The sequence below is a fragment of the Lemur catta genome, chromosome 6, assembly GCF_020740605.2.
Source record: "Lemur catta isolate mLemCat1 chromosome 6, mLemCat1.pri, whole genome shotgun sequence".
NCBI classification, from domain to species: domain Eukaryota; kingdom Metazoa; phylum Chordata; class Mammalia; order Primates; family Lemuridae; genus Lemur; species Lemur catta.
Window position 1 is genome coordinate 11,694,547 of NC_059133.1, and position 12,671 is coordinate 11,707,217.

A 12,671-nucleotide genomic window follows, 5' to 3' on the forward strand; every position below is an offset into this window, starting at 1 on the left:
AACTGGGTCTCATGGCCACTCCCAGTTGCAGAGGATTTGGGGAGATGAGTATTTTTAACGAGACACATGACTACACCAGACAAAACTGGGATTCTCTTAGTAAGGAAAAAAGGGGAGACTAGATTTCTTGGGCTCCTGGCAATATCAGTCACACTCAAGTAAAATGCACATATAAAGTAATATTTGACTTGTTTCTTCACTGTTATAAGACAAATAATACACAACTTCTAAGAAGAGCATTTTTGTTGACAAATAATATCTAAATCCATTTCTTCCCAATGAGAGCCTGTGCTCCACACATAGGGTCGTGAAGCTGAGATGTTCTCACCTGGTGATCACATATTCCAGCTTCTGCGTGGGTCCAGTGCTGTCTTCCCTCCAACACCTGGTTTGGGGCCCTGTTATCATCTCCCTCCTTCCTCTTTGTGCTTTATAGCTTCTGACTCCTCCACACTCTCCACTGCAAGCATGCTAGGGACCTGGGTTGGAGCCAGCAGCCCTGCCCACTGCCCCTGGCCACTGTGCCCACTGCATGGGCAGCTCTCCAGGTCCAAACTCAGGGCCAAGGGCCCTGGCTCACTCCCCAGCCCACCAATTTGATCATTGGCAGTGGAGAGTACTAACCAGCATTCTCCCAGCAGCCTGTGTAGCTCCAGCCAAAAGCATTCCCCTGGGTGCTTCAGCTAACCTGGGCAGTCTCATTGTGAGTAAATGTACGGCATTCATTAGGCCATTGCAAGTCCTGGGAAATAGCTCGTAGTTCTCTGTAATCCTTTTTAGCCCAGTGGTCTCCAGTAGAACTTTCCGTGATGGTGGAAATGCTCTATCTCTGCATTTCTCCAATATAGTAACTGCTAGCAGCACAAGGCTATTGAGTGCTTGAAATGCAGTTAATATGACTGAGAAACTAAATTTCTAATTTTATTTCATTTTAATTTTAAATTTAAAATTAAATAGCTACATGTAGCTAGTGGCTACCATATTGGATGGCACAGCCCTAGAGGTTTTTTCTAGGGACTCAGGGACACAAGTAGGAAATCACTGAGATAGCTGGTTGAATCAAAAAGCAAAACAAAAACTCAAAACAACAAAAACAAAAAACCCACATATGAAATAGTGAACCAGTAAATAGGCCAAAGGGCACCCTCTGACTGCAGGGCAGGTTGGTGATTATTTGTTGAATGTCTACTCTGTACATGATCCTGTTTAGTCCTCTCAACAGCCAAGCAATAGCTACTCTTATCCACATTTAACAGATGAGAAAATTCCGCCTTGGAAAGGTTAGGTAACTTGTCCACGTTGCACGCTACAGCCTAGATTCAAACCCAGGGCTGTCTGACCTGCAAGCCCATGTGTGCTTTTTGCATTGTTCAGGTTCCTTTCAAAGGACTTTCAATAACTCACCCTATCTTTACATGGGGCTTTCAACAACTCACTTTATCACTGTCCTTCTCTCTTTAATAATATGGAAGGTTTTACTGAACATTTAAGGCTTTGCTACTATCAAGTCCAAATAATGGAACCGTCATTGTCACAGAGGTTTGTTTCAGTGTTCACACATACACGTGCACTCACACCGACACACACACTTGCATGCACACAGATGGACATGAACCCTGCATAGACACAGGTGCTGCTTGACTCTCCCCCTTCAACCATCCATCATAGACTTATGCCTACCCTTTTCCCTAGCGAGAGGACTCCTGTAATAAGGGGAATATTCCAGTCCCCAGAACCAGTGATAGAGCAGTGGCCAGTTGTCTGAAAGAGACATAGATCTCCTAAATATTGCTCTTTAGCAGGATCTTCCTGAGCTACTGGAAGTTTCCAAATGGAAAAGTGACTAAGGCCAGCAATCAACCAACCCCAGACCTCTGCTGACTTATAACACAGTCTGGTGCCCACCTGAGAAGTGCTTTCTCTCCCTGCATGTTAGTGACTAGAAGGGTGATTACACTACCTGCCCAGAAAACCAACCATTGATGAGTGGCAGCTTCCAGGTGTGGGGGACCTATAACCGGACCCTGAAGAAGAACCTTTCCAAAGAACTCACACAGTTGGTGGAGCCTAAGATCTGAGTGTTCCCTGAGTGACAGAGCCCAGGTCTTTGCTCTGCTCTGTGGGCTGGCCCACTAGGTAGTGAATGACTGTGCAGCAGTTGGTGAAAATAATATACAGGCACACCTCGTTTTATTGAGCTTCACTTTATTGCACTTTGTAGATACTGCATTTTTTACACATTGAAGGTTTGTGGCAATTCTGTGTTGAGCAAGTCTATTGGTGCCATTTTTTCCAATAGCATGTGCTCACTTTATGTCTCTGTGTCACATTTTGGTAATTCTTGCAACATTTCAAACTTTTTCCTTATTATTGTATCTGTTATGGTGATCTGAGATCAGTCATCTTTGAATGTTACTATTGTAATTGCTTTGGGACACCAGGAACTGCACCCACATAATTCAGTGAACTTAATTGATGAATATTGTGCGTGTTTTGATTGCTCCGTTCACCGGCTGTTCCCCCTTCCCGCTTCCCCTCCTTGGGCCTCCCTATTCCCTGAGATACAACAATATTGAACCAAGGCCAATTAATGACCCTCCAAGTGTTCGAGTGAGAAGAAGAGTTACACATCTCTCACTTTAAGTCAAAAGCTAGAAATGATTAAGCTTAGTAAAGAAGGCATGCCAAAAATAGAGATTGGTCCAAAGCTAGGCTTCTTGCACCGGTTAGCCAAGTTGTGAAGTCAAAGGAAAACTTCATGAAGGAAATTAAAAGTGGTTCTCCAGTGAACACACACGTGATCAGAAAGTGAAACAGCCTTATTGCTGATATGGAGAAAGTTTTAGTGGTTTGGATAGAAGAATAAACTAGACACAACATTCCCTTAAGCCAAAACCCCATCCAGAGCAAGGCCCCTCTCTAATTCTATTAAGGCTGAGAGGGGTGAGGAAGCTGCAGAAGGAAATTTCGACAGTAGCAGAGGTTGGTTCATGAGGTTTAAGGAGAGAAGCCGTCTCCATAACATAAAAGTATAAGGTGTAGCAGCAAGTGCTGATGGAGAAGCTGCAGCAAGTTATCCAGAAGCTCTAGCTAAGATCACTGATGAAGGTGGCTACACTCAACAACAGATTTTCAGTATAGATGAAATAGCCTTCGATTGCAAGAAGATGCCATCTAGGCCTTTCATAGCTAGAGATGAGGAGTCAACACCTAGGTTCAAAGCTTCAAAGGACAAGCTGATACTTGTTAGGAGCTAATGCAGCTGGTGACTTTAAGTTGAATGCTCTTTTACCATTCCCAAAATCCTCGGGTCCTCAGGAATTTTGCTAAATCTACTCTGCCTATGCTTTATAGATGGAACAATAAAGCCTGGATGACAGCACATCTGTTTAAATCATTAGTTACTGAATATTTTAAGCCCATAGTTGAGACCTACTGCTCAGAAAAAAAGATTCTCTTTCAAAATATTATGCTCATTGACAATATAACTGGTCACCCAAGAGCTTTGATAGAGATGTACAAAGAGTTGAATGTTTTTTTCATGCCTGCTAACACAACATCCATTCTGTAGCCCATGGATCGAATAGTAATTTAGAGTTTCAAGTCTTATTATTTAAGAAATACATTTTCTAAGGCTATAGCTGCCATAGATTGTGATTCTCTGATGGATCTGGGTAAAGCAAATTGAAAACCTTCTGGAAAGGATTCACCATTCTAGATGTCATTAAGAACATTGTGATTAATGGGAGGAGGTATCCAAATTAACGGGAGTTTGGACGATGTTGATTCCAACCATCATGGATGACTTTGAGGGGTTCAAGACTTCAGTGGAGGAAGTAAGTGCAGATGTGGTGGCAGTAGTAAGAGAACTAGAATTAGAAGTGGAGTTTGAAGAGGTGACTGAATTGCTGCAGTCTCGTGATAATACTTGAATGGATGAGGACTCGCTTCTCATGGATAAGCCAAGAAAGTGGTTTCTTGAGATGGAATTAACTCCTGGTGAAGATGCTGTGAACATTGTTGAAATGACACAACAGGATTTAGAATGTTATATAAACTTAGTTGATAAAGCAGCAGCAGGGTTTGAAAGGACTGACTAGTTTTAAAAGAAGCTCTTTTGTGAGTAAAATGCTATCACTCTGCGTCACATGCTACAGGGACATCTTTTGTGAAAGGAAGAGCCAATCAATGTGGCAAACTTCATTGCTGATTTATTTTAAGAAATTGCCACAGCCACCCCAGCCTTTAGCAGCCACCACCCTGATCATTAAGCAGCCATCAACAATGAGGCAAAGCCCTTCACCAGCAAAAAGATTAGGACTCGCTGAAGGCTCAGATGATCATTAGCATTTTTTAGCAGTAAAGTATTTTTAAATTAAGGTATGTATGTTGTTTTTTAAGACATAATGCTATTGCACACTTAAGAGACTACAGAATAGTGTCAATATAACTTTTATGTGTACCGGGAAACAAAAAAAATTACGTAACTCACTTTATTTTGCAGTGGTCTGGCACTGATCCTGCACACCTCCGAGGTGTGCCTGTGATTGGGGATTCTGGAATGGACAGAAGATTGCTATGATTCCAGCACGAATGACTATGGCTCTCCTGTTATGACATGTATAGCACATCTTCTTCCCTTTGAAAAAGAATTTTGAGCATCATGAGTCTTGCTTTCTGTAGCTCCAAATGGGGAAAAGTTAACCCAAACTGTCCTTGAGGAAATAGGTCAAAAGCCAGATTGGACACTGTAATTCAGGCACTGGTAGTTGCTGTAACTTATACAGCAAAAGCTCAGTGACTTATACAATAGAAGTTTATTCTGCCCTCACATGAAGTCTAATCAAAGGTAGGGCAAGGATGCTCTCTGCTCTACATAGTCATTCAGGGACCAAGCTGATGGCAGCTCTGCCATCTTCAACAGGTGACTTCCAAGGTTGCTCAGGATGTTGGGGTCCAGCCAGCACATAGGGGAATAGAGAGAATGCAGGCTCACATAGGAGGTTTTTAGGGGCCAGGCCAGGGTGGGCACACATCACGTCTGCCTGCACCCCATTGGCAGTACTGAGTCGCATGGCCCCAACTACCTATGGGAAATATAGCCTGGCTGTGGTCCCAGGGTGAAAGGAAAACAGATTGGGTGAACTGCTGGTTAGACTTTGCTATAGACTTTAATCTCTCAGCTATCAGACAAGATTAAGAAAAGAGATCTGTGCTTTTGTGAATAATCCACTTCATGGCTGGGGTAAGATTTTTTTTTTTGGTAAAGCATTGCTTTATAGTCCGCTTAGGATGTAAGTAAAGAAAACAACAGGAGGGAGAGTCTAGTAACATGAACTGGGAAAGATCTGGTTATTGATTGGGCTGTGTATATACCAATCATGTCAGCAAATGAACTGAAATAAACCAGAAGCTGGTGGCATCAATCAAGTAGTAAATAATGTGTCTTCCAAGTCACAGCATTGCTATTTCCCCAGTTTCACCTCTTGGCACTAGCCCTCTCACACTCCGGGTTCCAGGCATATGGCCCTTTGGTTTTCTGAACCTTCATGTCGCCTGTACTCACTGCCTCTGTGTGGCTATATCCATTCCCTAAAATGCTCTAGACATCCCGATGCCCCATTCACCTCAAGCATGAGACAGGTGACATTCCAGTTTCTTCAAGTGGTTGCTTCCCCGGGACTCTGTGCCTGAGAGGGTGGACTCGGGTTCTATTAGTAGGAAATGCTGCCTATGGGTTAAGGTTTTATCTCTTTATGTTGTGGGTAAAATGCTATTTACTCTTACAGCCTACCTAATGTGTATGCCTTATAATAATTTTAGTATAGAAATTAAAGAGCAAAAGTTAGCCAGTGTTGTGCTTTTATTATCCAAAATTCCTAGGCATTATTGCTTTTTCTTTGTTTCATGCCATTTCCTTTTAGGAAGAAATCTGCTTAGTACATTTATTTGCTTTGGGTAATAATAGGGTTTGTTTTTGTGGCATATGTGTGTGTGTGTGTGTATGAATGTCTATGCCATTTAAAAAATTGTGCCTGGGCCAGGTTGGTGCTTACAGAAGTGTAAGATAAATAATGCTTTGTTTTTGGTTAAATTCACCCTTTACACTGACAAGTTATTTTCATCTTCGACCACACTCCCTGCTGCTGTGATTTTTCAATAAAGTTGCCCAATGGTGTTTCTGGCCAGAGCTCTTTTTAATGAAGGTAGAACAAATCAGAAGTTTTACCAAAGCAAACAAATATTTATTGAATACCTACATTTTGGAAGGCATAATATTTCCCCCCCTCTTTTTTTTTTGAGATAGGGTCTTGCTCTGTTGTCCAGGCTAGAGTGCAGTGGCATCATCATAGCTCATTGTAGCCTCCAACTCCTGGGCTTGAGCAATCATTCTGCATTAGCCTCCTGAGTAGCTGGGACTACAGGTGCTTGCCACCATGCCCAGCTAATTTTTTAAATTTTTTGTAGAGAAGGGGTCTTGCTATGTTTCTCAGGCTGATCTCCAACTCCTGGGCTCAAGCAATCTTCCCACCTTGGCCTCCCAAAGTGCTGGGATTACAGGTGTGCCCGAGTTTCCCCTGTGTTTTAATCTTTGTTCTTCTCTGAACTTTCTCTGGCCATCCTCAATCCTTTCCCATCTCCTCTGAACCCCTGTCCTAGCGTAAAGCAGTGGAATATCAAGTATTTCCTTGTGGCAATGATTTGAGCTATCAGTTGTGCTTTTTTCTCCATTTTTACTCAGACCACCAAAAATGAAGATGCTAGTTTACCTGAGACTAACCTCAAAGGAGACACTGTGTCAGAGGAGTGTCAGATAAAAGCCACCAAGCAAGCAATCCAGAATGGCTAGGTTCCCCGTCCTCCGCTCCCCCATTTCCTCAGGGCACAAGTGAGGCAATCTTGCAGGCAGACAGGGGACACTGAGAGGTCATCCTATTACTTGTTGGCCTTTTGATTAAGATCACGTGGAGAGGTCAAGTGGAAGGGTTGGGGCCTGAGGCCTTCCTATGAACTGTGGCGATCCCAGAGCCTGCTCGCGTGCCTGCTCCCTGCCTGGAGCCTGAGTGCAAGCAGGTGGCTCACACGTACTCCCGGAGAGCAGGCACAGCTGCAGCTGCGGGAGAGCCGCAGAGAGAGGTGTGTGCCCAGGGATGACCCACGCTCCCGCCACGTGCACTGGCAGGGTTGCTGTGGCAGGTCTGTTCCCAATATTCCATCCCTCCTAGAGCCATGCCCTGTGCCCTGGGACTTTGGAGTTTTTCCCACGACAGGTGGGATCAATCCCGCTACCCGTGGGTATGGGCGTGGCCATGTGACTTGCGTCAGCCAATGGGATGTGGGTGGGAGCAGCTGATCCTCATTTCTGAGCCAGGAGCTGGGGAGGCGTCCAGCGTTTCAGGGAGAAGAACCGCGAGGAGCTGGGACGGCGCGGGAGCCTGCCTGCAGCAAGGTGAGAGATGCGGGGAGCAAACCCAGCGGGGACCCCGCACACTTGACGCCTGAGGCAGGGCCGTGCAGCTGGTTGCAGACCCGGGTGGAAAATGCTCGTTCCTGCTGTAAGACACCTAGTTCGGGGTGGCCTGTCAGGCAGCATTGTTGCTGCAAGAGATAACATACAGGTTGTGAGGGCCTGGCGTGAGCCGGACTTCGGCAGGGGCAGGGCTGCCTCGCCATCCCGGGGCACATGTCACCAGGTGCCAGAGAACACGCTCCCGGCCCGCTGTGCTCCATGGTTACTCCTGCGTCTTCGTGTGAAATCCCTTCTTCTGAGGCCCGGGCCTCTCTCTGGCTCTACCATCCTCCACCCCTTCTCCTGGCTGCTTTTCCTCAGCCTCCTGGTCCCTCCTCCACATCCTGGGAGGTCCCAACTCAAGGGCTTCCTCGCCACGTCCACCCCAACATTATCTTGAAGGACTTTGATGCTTATGAGCCTGGTATTTCCAGTACTTTCTTCCCATATTTCACAGGTTTTCTCAAATTCCATCCCCTTCAGCTACCCACTCCCACCTCCACAGTGTGGATGCTGCCTTCCTCCCCCCTCCCTCCCTTCCTCCATATCTGTCAACCATATGCCAGGCCCTACACCTGAGCTTTGGGGACAGAATAGTTAAAAATAGACTGTGGTAGTCATTTCGGTTGTTATAACAAAATACCCTAGACTGGTGGGCTTATAAACAACAGAAATTTTTCTCGTAGTTCCAGAGTCTGGGAAGTCCAAGATCAAGGTGCCAGCAGATTCAGAGTCTGGGGAGGGCCCGCTTTCTGGTTCCTAGATGGTGCCTTCTAGCTGTGTCCTCGCATAAGGACACTAGCCCCACGAATGTGGGCTCCACTCTCATGACTTAATCACCTTCCTCAAACCCCACTTCCTAACACTGGCACCTTGGGGGTTAGGATTTCAACATATAAATTTGGGGGTGGTGCTTGCACACAAACATTCAGACCGTAGCACAGACAGTCCTACCTTCGAGGAACGTACAGTCTCTTCCATCTCTGACCACCTGGACCCAGGTGTGACTACAGTTTTTATTCTTTCAGTTCTCTTGCTCCTTTCCTCCTCTGATACCCACTCACTAACCTCAAGTTCCGAGACTTCTCCCAGCCCTTGGAGTACAAAGTGCGTTGTCCCACCCATTCCCACATTTGGTTAGCACAGTCATCTTTCAAAGCGTGAGTGTTAGTCCATTTTGCGCTGCTGTAGAGGAGCGCCTGAGGCTGGGTAATTTATGAAGAAAAGAGGTCGGTCTGTCTCATGGTTCTGCAGATCGTACAGGCATGGCACCAGCATCTGCTCCTGGCGAGGGCTTCCAGTCAAGGCGGGAGGTGAAGGGGGAGCAGGTGTGTCACATGGTTAGAGGAGCAAGAGAGGGAGCAGGTGGTGCCAGGCTCCTTTAAACAACCGGCTCTCAAAAGTTGTGAGCTAATAAAGCCAGAACTCACTCATTATCTTGGGGAGGGCACCAAGCCGTTCACGAGGGATCTGCCCCAGATCCCTCCCAGCAGGTCCCACCCCCATCACTGGGGATCAGATTTCAACGTGAGATCTGGAAGTGCCAAACATCCAAACCATATCAGCATGTGACATTAATAATAAAATTATTGTAAATAGATAACCCTTATATAGTGCTTAAGGGTTATGCCATGTCAGCACTGGTCTAAGAGCTTTATATATTGATGTATCATTAAATCCTCATAAAACCCTCTGAAGTAGATATTATTTTAGTATATTTTATTATATTTAGTAGATTTTATTGATGAAGAAATTGGCGTAGGAAGAGCTTTAGTAATATACCGAAGATCTCACAGCTAGGAAGTGGCAGAGCCAGGATTTGAACTTGGGAAGCCAGAGTCTTCGCCACTGGACTATATTGCCTCATGATAATGGCTCTTACTGTCTCTGTTTCCCTGATGAGCAACCTGAAGCTACTAAGGCGAGGAGGCTTGCTTGAGCTCACACATAATAAGTGGCAAAGCTTTGACCAGAACTCAGGCATCACTCCCTTTTAAAGAGAAAACAGCCCTGGGGTACGTCAGTGGCTCAAATTAGTTTCCTGGGATTGATTGCTTTCCTGGCCCCTACCGGGAGTGGGCCTTGTTAGGAATCCATGAGTGGGGTGGTTCTGCAGGGAGGGTTGAGGGAAAGCAGTTGGCTGCAGGGTCGGATTTGAGGCATTGGGGGGCTGATCTTGGGAAGACAGGATGGGGAGAGGCCCAGAAAGGAAGGAGTGAGCTCAGGGTAGCATCCGTCACAGGCAAATCATCTGAGTGGGTGTTGGGGGGCGGCGCTGCAGGAGCCATGCAAGCTCTCCCCACCTCTCTTCCAAGTGGGAGCAGTGCGGCTGAATAATTCTGATGAAGAAGGTGGTTTTATCTTTCTTAGGAAGCTTGAAAACACTTAAAACCCATCTTGCATTAAAGATCTCTGAGGCTTATCCTATTTGAATTAGAAACATGCATGGGGTCTCCAGCCTGTGAAATCCCGAAGGCGCCTGACTTCTTCCCGGCTCTTCTCCTCGCCTCTGTAATGTGAACTATGATCATCAGACAATACTCGGCATTTATCTACCCAGAGAGTTTTCTTCTGTTTTTTTTTTCCCCCTTCCCAAGGAGCTCAAAGCTATTAAGAGAGATGATGGTGGTAATTCAGAAGGTTCTAGTTTGCTTTTTATTTTTATTCGAGTCGTAAAATTATGCCTTGTACCAAAGTTAAGGACAATCAGAAATAATGTCAAAGCATTTGTGAATCGGGAGGTGCGGTTTAAATCTCCTTGTTATGTCAGTTGAGAAAAAGGCAGGGCTAGTCAGCGACAGATCCTCCGTGTTTTATGAACGAGGGCTGCACGGTTTCTTTCCAGCATCCACTACGAATGTAATTGCTGTGTCGTTCCTTGTGTCGTTCTTTGTTTAAAGCTCCTTCTACCTACTAGATTCTAAGCGTGTTGAAGACAGAACCTCTCCCTCTTGTTTACTGCTCTTTCCCAGTGTCTGGCTTGTAGAGTTTGATCCACAAATATTTGTTAAATGTGCATAAGCAGATGCATGGATGAAGCCAGATGAACTCACAGCTGGCGATGCCTCTCCCCCTCCCCCTTCCCCCTCCCCCCTAAGTTTCTGTACTTGGTGCTGGACATGATTAATACAGTATTCCAGGAAGGAAAGTGTTTATTTGGGCTCAGGTAGTCTCGGAAATCAGTGTGCTGGGGTCTTGGCAGCACCTGCTCCACGGCAGGAGCAGGAAACTGGGCCCAGGTGGGGCAGTAGCTGGGGAAATGGGCCTGGCCACAGAGGCTGGCTCCAGAAAGGACAGCTGGGAAGCCCAGGCATAGGGCAGAGGGCCTGCATCCATCTCAGACCCAATTCTGGCAGTGGGGCCTGCTGAAGAAGCCAAACAGATGGGCAGCAAAGAGCGGAGGGGATAACAGGCTGAACCACACGGGCTTTGGTGGAAATTACTGGTGAGCAGCCCACTGGAGTGGGAGAGGCAGACCTGGTTCCAGACAGGAGCAGACCACACACACGAGGAATGCCATGAGGACCCTATAAACGGCCTGGGGTCTGGTGAGTCCCATATTTTGAGAGGCATTGGGATATAGTGTGTGTCACCCAGATAAACCGGGATGTGTATCTGGGCAGAGCACACAGATTGCTAGAATGGCTGTGGCTTGGGGACCACAAGGCTCTCACCTGCCCCACGATTCCAGGGTCTGGTTGGTCATAGCAACTTGTTGGGCTCAATTGGGCTTCAGGATTCTGAGTTTGATGAATATAACCTAAATCTAAATTATAAAATTATATAGAAGTAAGGGATTAGACCTCTGTGACCTCCTTCTTTTGCGAGTGGTTAAGGCCTGGCCCTGAAGATGAGGGCCATAATTTTATTGAGCTAAAAGGAACTGATTTCTGTTCATGAGGCTAGGGAGAGCGTCAGAGGAGCTGTGATGTGGAGACGGGGTTCCAAGGCCTGGGCCAAGAATGATGGACGTGAATTAAAGATAGAGCAGCTTGAGGTGGGCCAGGAAGACGCTAACGCAAGCTGGAGGGAACTTTAACATTTTATTCAGGATGACAGTGTTGTATCCTGTCTAAGGGTGTAATGCAAGGTTGGAAATAGTAGAATGAATAATGAGGACCCACCCTCAAGGATGGCCTGGCTATGGGAAATGAAAGAAGAGCAGGCAGTCCATGGCCAAGTTCTTGTACAACCAGATAGTAAGATTGCTGCTGCCTGGCACCTGGTGGGTGGGGCGAAAGGTGGGGAGGGGAGGATTCCGGAACCTCACCCAGGTGGATAATGGGGAGAGTGCTCAAGCTTGCAGCTGTGCCCCATTGTCCTTCGATTGCTGGAGGCTACTGGTTTTGGCCGCTCCATCATTTCTGCTCTGCTGGGCATCAAGGCGAAAGTGGTTTCTTCTTCAGACTCCTGGGCCGGCAGACACATGTCTCACGCTGGAGAATTAGGCAGCTTCCAGGGCATCTTACGCACTGTGGTTTTGTGCCTGCCAGTAGTAGTGTCCACGACTGACCTACATCCATTGTCCTGATATGTGCACTGACCGTGGTGTAAGGTACAATCTCAGAGAGCCCAGGGAGAGGAGAGAGGAAGAGTGGCTGAGAACAATGACTTTGCTGGTAATAACATTTCCTGAGAGCCTGCTGTGTGCTATGCTAACAGTAGTAGTGGTAGTATCAGTTCCACTAGTACTCTGGAGCTAAGTGTTTTATTTACACGAACTGTCCTATCAAATTCTCAAAATAACACCATTCAATTGGTACTTCTGTTTCCGTGTTGGTCACTGTCAGCACTGAGAATAGTGCCTGGCAACTAGAAGGAACTCAGTCCTCATTGTTACACCTTGACTTGGTCTCCCCTGTCATTGAAACCAGAGGGGTTAGGTACTTGCTTCAGGTCACAGTGAGTGTAGATTTTAACCCAGGGAATCTGAATCTAGAGTTTGTTCTCTCCACCACTACGCAGTACTGTCTTCTGTTAACGAGAAGCTAAATGAGAGGCAGGCAGTCTTAGTAGGACAAGCCCTAAGTGTCCAGGCAAGACCTGGATTTGAGTCCCAGCTTTGCCACTTATTAGTTTGTAGCAAATTCCTTAGCTTTCGATGACAGACACTGTTCATTGGCTGATCCCCTTCTGCCTGGCTGCCTCTACTTACAGAAGG

General features: G+C 46.3%; 1 pseudogene; it reads left to right on the forward strand.

Moving 5' to 3' along the window:
* Positions 1-4,332, forward strand: part of LOC123640513 — a 66,359-nt pseudogene extending 62,027 nt beyond the window's left edge.
* The last annotated feature ends 8,339 nt before the right edge of the window (positions 4,333-12,671 follow it).